We start from the raw sequence: 7,397 nt of genomic DNA, 5'->3' as shown, positions 1-7,397 counted from the left end.
ATCCCCACTTAATCACTGTATTTTGTCTTTGTCGGTCATTGTATATGTTTCTTGTTTTCCTAGGAGGAATCTCTCCTACTATTTCCTGAGAACTTTATATTTTTGCACTGTGGGTTTTGTCCGGCTTTAAGCTATGGTGCTTTAATAATTTCTGTAGTTCTAAACCTGCGACTGCCTCCTGCCTACTCCTCTCTACACTTGCGACAGAATGACCGACCAAAGAAAACAGGAGGCAGAAGGACATCCCGACCTCTCTGCTGTAGGAGCGACTCGTGCCTGGAGCACCTCGGGACTGCCATGGAGGAGGTGACCCGGACCATACGCCAACTGCAGGCTACACCTCCACCTTCCCGGCTCCTTACGGTCGTTCCAGCCACCCCACCACCATCTACATCATCCAGTCCGATCAGCAACGTCCACCTGCCCCTCCCGGAGAGGTTTGACGGCACCCCAGCTCACTGTAGGGAGTTTCTCCTGCAGTGTGACATCCACCTTGCACGTCATGCCGGGACAGTGTCTGAGAGGGACAAGGTGACCTTGGTGCTTTCAGTGCTGACAGGCCGGGCTCTGGAGTGGGTGCACGCCGTCTGGGAGAGGGACGTCCAGAAGTACAGTCCTATGAGTGCTTCACCCAACTCTTCCATGTCGTTTTCGACCACCCAACAGAGGGCCGAGAGGGAGGTGAGCGTCTCCTCCGTCTGCGCCAGGGGTCCAGGACAGCATCTGAGTACGCTCTGGATTTCCGGACGGTGGCTGTGTCCACTGGCTGGAACGACCAGGCCCTGTTGACGGTTTTCCACAGCTGGCTACAGGCGGACATCCAGACCGAGCTGGCCTGTTGCGATGAGGACCTCACACTGTACCAGCTCATCGCCATGGCCATCTGCCTGGATAATCTCCTGCGTGCCCGTCGCCGCCCATCCCAGGGGTTCGGGTCTCTCCCAGGAACCTCCAGCGAGACTGAGCCCATGGAGGTGGGCACGATGCACCTTCCCCCAGAGGAACGTCAATGCCGCCGTCAACAGGGTCTCTGCTCCTACTGCGGGGAGTCGGACCACCTCTGGAACACCTGTCCCAGAAGGAGAACCAGGCAAGGAAGCGACAGGCCGAGGAGCGCCCCTGCACCTTAATAATATAGGTAGGCGTGGACATGCCTTGCTCCTCTCTGTCCACCCAGCCCGTCCTTCTCCCTGTTACCTTCCCGGATTATCCTGGTCCTGCACTAGTGGACTCAGGTGCTGCAGGTAATTTCCTAGACTGGTCAGTGGCCAGGGGAGGTGTCTCTCGGTGTCTATCTGTGCCACCTCCATGGAAAGTCCAGACCAGGCCTTAAACGTCCCTATCCCGGAGGAATACCGGGACCTACAAGTGGCTTTTTCGAAGACTCGTACCAACTTGTTGTGTAATGTTTATGTCCCATGGTCGATGAGCACTGATACATCTATAATTTATCTTCATATGACAAGGATTGAAAAGGATTTGCCAGTAGATTTTTCTACTTGATTCATGATGATGACTGCTTGATTTTGAAAGTATGATGTTGACATAATCAGTCCAATCAAAGCTTCTGTAGATATAACGTGATTTGACGTCATTTTATCTGTGGCCAATGACCTTGCCACTTCTTGGATGGATGCTTCTAATGCATATCTATGGCAACACCCAAGGGGTTGAATTTTCGAGCTCTCCCCTGAGATTTTGCAGTGACGTAGTATCCCCATGAGTGACAGAACACTGAGCTAATCACGGCGCAACTAAAAAACATTACCAACCCCTACGCTCCATATTTTCCGCTGGCTGCCCCACCACCACAGAAAGCACTGAAATATGAAATAACACATATGGAGTCATGTAGTAACCAAAAAAGTGTTAAACAAATCAAAATATATTTTATATTTGAGGCCACCCTTTGCCTTGATGACAGCTTTGCACACTCTTGGCATTCTCTCAACCAGCTTCATGAGGTAGTCACCTGGAATGCATTTCAATTAACAGGCGTGCCTTCTTAAAAGTTAATTTGTGACATTTCTTTCCTTCTTAATGCGTTTGAGCCAATCAGTTGTGTTGTGATAGGGGGGTATACAGAAGATAAGGTAGGGGGGGTATACAGAAGATAGCCCTATTTGGTAAAAGACCAAGTCCATATTATGGCAAGAACAGCTCAAATAAGCAAAGAGAAACGACAGTCCATCATTACTTTAAGACATGAAGGTCAGTCAATACGGAATATTTCAAGAACTTTGAAAGTTTCTTCAAGTTGTGATGAGTGATTTCGAAGTTGTCAGGCGCAGATGGGTAAATCACAGAATAACAGGATTTATTCCGAAACACAGAGTTAAGCAGTAATGCATAAAAACACTCAAGTGCGCAAAACAGGCGCACTGGAAACAACAAGCCACACTGGGAAATATCCCGGCGATACAAAATACATGGAGCACCACCGAGCTTAGCTATCCTCCACATAAACAATCACACACAAAGACAAGGGGCCAGAGGGAACACTTATACAGGTACTAATGAGGGGATATGAACCAGGTGTATGTAATAAACAAGACAAAACAAATGGAATGATGAGATGAGGAGCGGCAGTGGCTAGAAGGCCGGTGACGACGAACGCCGAAGCCTGCCCGAACAAGGAGAGGAGGCAGCTTCGTAGGAAGCAGGACGCGGAGCAGGGTGAGCTGGATGGCGACAGTGGAAATCCTGCAATAGGGAGGGATCGAGGATATCCCTCACCGGAACCCAGCACCGCTCCTCCGGACCGTACCCCTCCCACTCCACGAGGTACTGCAGGCCCACCACCCGACGCCTCGAATCCAGGATGGAACGGACGGAGTACGCCGGGGCCCCCTCGATGTCCAGAGGGGGCAGAGGAACCTCCCGCAACTCAGACTCCTGGAGCGGACCTGCCACCACCGGCCTGAGGAGAGACACATGGAACGAGGGGTTAATACGGTAATCTGGAGGGAGTAATAACCTATATGTAACCTTGTTTATCCTCCTCAGGACTTTGAACGGCCCCACAAACCGCAGGCTCAGCTTCCGGCAGGGCAGGCGGAGGGGCAGATTTCGGATCGAGAGCCAGACCCGATCACCCGGTACCAAGACCGGGGCCTCACTGCGGTGGTGGTCAGCGTTGGTCGTCTGGTGACGCACGGCGCGCTGGAGGTGAACGTGAGCAGCGCTCCACGTCTCCTCCACGCGCCAAAACAAGTCATCCACCGCAAGAGCTTCGGTCTGGCTCTGATGCCACGGTGCCAGAACCATGGCAAGAACACCGACCACTCCCCCGGCCGGTCCTGGCAGTAGGACCTCACGAACCTACCCACATCCTGATTCACCCGTTCCACCTGTCCATTACTCTCGGGGTGAAACCCAGAGGTCAGGCTGACCGAGACCCCCAGACGTTCCATGAACGCCTTCCAGACCCTGGATGTAAACTGGGGATCTCGGTCAGACACTATGTCCTCTGTCACCCCGTAGTGCTGGAAGATGTGAGTAAACAGGGCCTCCGCAGTCTGCAGGGCCGTGGGGAGACTGGGCAGAGGAAGGAGGCGGCAGGCTTTTTAAAAGCGGTCCACAATGACCAGGATGGTGGTGTTACCCTGAGAGAGGGGAAGATCAGTGAGAAAGTCAATACACAGGTGGGACCATGGCCATTGTGGAACTGGTAAGGGCTGTAACTTATCCACTGGGAGGTGCCTAGGTGCCTTACTCTGGGCACACACCGAGCAGGAGGAGACATACACCCTCACGTCCTTAGCCAAGGTAGGCCACCAGTACTTTCCGGTCAGGAAAGCGCACTGTACGACCAATAGCTGGGTGACCAGAGGAGGGGGCCATGTGTGCCCAATAGATCAGACGGTCATGGACAAGAGACGGCACGTACTGCAGCCCAGCTGGGCACTGACGTGGAGATGGCTCTGTGCGTAACGCCCACTCTATGTCCGCGTCCATCGCCCACACTATGGGGGTGTTGTCTATGGGCCTCTCCTTGTACAGCCGTGACAATGCGTCTGCCTTCACGTTCTTCATACCCGGGATGTAAGACAGTGTAAAATCAAACCGGGTGAAGAATAGTGCCCACCTGGCCTGGTGAGGGTTCGGCCTCCTCGCTGCCCGGATGTACTCCAGGTTACGGTGGTCCGTCCAGACGAGGAAAGGGTGTTTCGCCCCCTCGAGCCAGTTCCTCCACACGGTCAGGGCTCGGACAACAGCCAACAGCTCCCGATCACCAACGTCGTAGTTCTGCTCCGTCGGGCTGAGCTTCTTGGAGAAGAAGGCACGGAGGCGGAGCTTGGGGTGGCATGCCCGAGCATTGAGATAGGACAGCGCCTATCCCTACCTCGGACGCATCCACCTCCACTACGAGCAGTAGTGATGGATCGGGATGGGCCAGTACCGGGGCTGAGGTGAACAGAACCCTCAGGTTACTGAAGGCCCTGTCAGCCTCAGCAGACCAGCGGAGCCGGGACGGCCCACCTTTTAACAGAGAGGTGATGGGAGCTGCGACCTTGCCAAAGCCCTGGATAAACCTCCGATAGTAGTTGGCAAAGCCAATAAAGCGCTGTGCCTCCTTTACCGTGGTTGGAGTCGGCCAATTACGCACGGCTGAAATGCGATCTCCCTCCATCTCCACACCTGAGGTGGTAATGCGGTATCCGAGGAAGGAGACGGACTGTTGGAAAAACATACACTTTTCTGCCTTGGCATAAAGGTCATGTTCCAACAGTTGGCCCAGCACTTTGCGAACCAGGGACACATGCTCGGCGCGCGTAGCAGAGTACACCAGAATGTCATCGATGTAGACCACTACACCGCGACCAAGCATGTCCCGAAACACCTCGTTCACAAAGGACTGGAAGACGGATGGAGCATTCATCAAACCGTACGGCATCACCAGGTATTCGTAATGCCCCGTGGTTGTGCTGAATGCTGTCTTCCACTCGTCCCCCTCTCGGACACGCACCAGGTTGTACGCACTCCGGAGATGTAATTTTGTGAAGAAGCGCACCCCATGCATTGACTTGGTCACAGATTGAATGAGGGGTAGAGGATAACTATTACATATTGTCCCCTTGTTCAGTGCTCGGTAATCAATGCAAGGGCGCAGACCTCCGTCTTTCTTCTTCACAAAAAAGAAACTTGAGGAGGCGGGTGAAGTGGAGGGATGTATGAACCCCTGGCGCAGGGACTCAGAGACGGATGTCTCCATCACCTCCATTTCAGCCTGCGACAGGGGATACACATGACTCCATGTCTACCCGGAGGTTTATCGCGCAATCCCCCACCCGATGAGGTGGTAATTTGGTCGCCTGCGTTTTGGAAAATGCGTGCGCCAAATCGAGGTATTCGGGGGGAATGCACACGGTGGAGGTAGTGTCTGGACTTTCCACCATGGTTGCACCAACGGAAACAGCTAGTCACCTACCCTGACACTCCGTGAGAATCATCTGCGACCATGAAAAGGTGGGGTTGTGTAGCGCTAACCAGGGAAGACCCAATGCAACAGGGAAATCAGGAGACTCAATAATAAAAAAGGTGACTTGCTCTCTATGGGTCTCATGTGTAACCATAGTGACTGGTTCGGTAACTTCCCTAATGTCATGAGAATTTCTATCTCTAATTCAACCTAAGCTTGAATCATTACCAGGGGTTGTAAGGCTCTGGTTTTAATCATAAATGATTCAAGGTCTACAACCAGCAAGAATGATCTGTATTTTTATTCATGGAGAGCTCTGCCGCCAAAACCCAGACATACAGCTTTATACCCCTTGACACACAAAGGCACTTTGCTCCGCCCACCTTTAGGAGGCTTTTTTTAACCCGTTTTCTCAGTCCCCTTCACCCTGGAATGTTTAGTCCCGCCCCCCTCTGTTAGTGGGTTGCCACTACATTATAACTCTTAACACCGTTCATACAATTATACTGTATTTGGGGTGAAATCCTTTAGTAATTATTCTTAAAATACAAATTAATCTAACACCTAACGAACCCGGACCCTAATGGTCAACTGTAAAGTGCTCTGATGGGGAGTGGAATGGATAGGGGAACCAATGTAATACCTAGACTATGTGCTAACGACCTGTCCATAAAGTTCCCAGCTGCGCCTGAATCGACCAGCGCCTTACACTGGGGAACTACCGTGTAATCAGGGAAGTGGATGTGTAGGGTACAGTGCACAGCAGAGGGCTCTCAACGAGTGTGGGTGTTCAATACTTGGGGTGACGCGAGAGTGCCCTGCCTGCCGCCTCCAGACCCAAAAGAACGCTGGAACAGCGTGCAGTAGAATGTCCTCTCGTGCCACAAGAGTGACACTGGCGCTGTCACCCTCCACTCTCCCGGATCGCCGCACCAACCATCTCCATCATCTTGTGATCCGGGTTGGGGGGGGGGGTGAAACGGGCAGGCCCCTACCAGGACGTCCTCTAGAAGCCAACAGATGTCCACCAGTTGATTGAAGGACAACGTGGTGACAAAACAGGCGAACTGGAAACAACAAGGCAAGCTCCCTTCGGACGTCCTCTTGCAGGTGGCACCGGAAGAAGTCGATGAGGGCCTGCTCATTCCACCTGGACCCAGCTGCTAGAGTAAGAAACTCCAGGGCAAAGTCCTGCGCGGTCCTCGTCCCCTGCCTCAGGTGGGCCAGCCGCTCGCCTGCCTCTCTACCTTCGGGCGGGTGATCGAAGATGGCCCGGAAGAGGCGAGTGAACTCCCCGTAGTTGTCCAACGCGGCTCCTCCTTCGCTCCAGACCGCGTTGGCCCACTCCAGGGCTTTCCCCGAGAGGCAGGAGACGAGGGCGGACACCTTCTCCCGCTCCGATGGAGCCGGGCTGATGGTCGAGAAGTATAGATCCAGTTGCAGGAGGAATCCCTGGCAGCGGGCAGCTGTCCCGTCAAAACCCTTGGTCGGGATATATGAATCCCTCTGGGTGCTGGGGTGTAGGTGGCTGGATCCGGTCGCTCAGCTGGTCCCGAAAGATCGGGTCCTCTCCTCTCCAGGCGTTGGACGACCTGGAGAACCCGATCCATCGCTTCTCCCAAGCTGGCTAGCATCGTAGAATGCTCCCGGACCTGCGCCATGACTCCAGACATGTGCTCCTCTCCTGCTGACTCCATGTCTTGGTGTGTGATTCTGTGATGAGTGATTTCGAAGGAGTCAGGCGCAGGAGGGTAAATCGCAGAGTAATAGGATTTATTCCGAAACACAGAGTTACGCAGTAATGCGTCAAAACACTCCAGTGTGCAAAACAGGCGCACTGGAAACAACAAGGCAAACAGGGAAATATCCCAGCAATACAAAATACAAGGAGCTCCACCGAGCTTCTCTAACCTCCACAATAAACAATCACACACAAAGACAAGGGGGCAGAGGGAACATACATACAGGTACTGAT

Source organism: Coregonus lavaretus (assembly GCF_964263955.1).
Source record: "Coregonus lavaretus genome assembly, chromosome: 10".
NCBI classification, from domain to species: domain Eukaryota; kingdom Metazoa; phylum Chordata; class Actinopteri; order Salmoniformes; family Salmonidae; genus Coregonus; species Coregonus lavaretus.
This window is presented reverse-complemented; position numbering follows the sequence as displayed.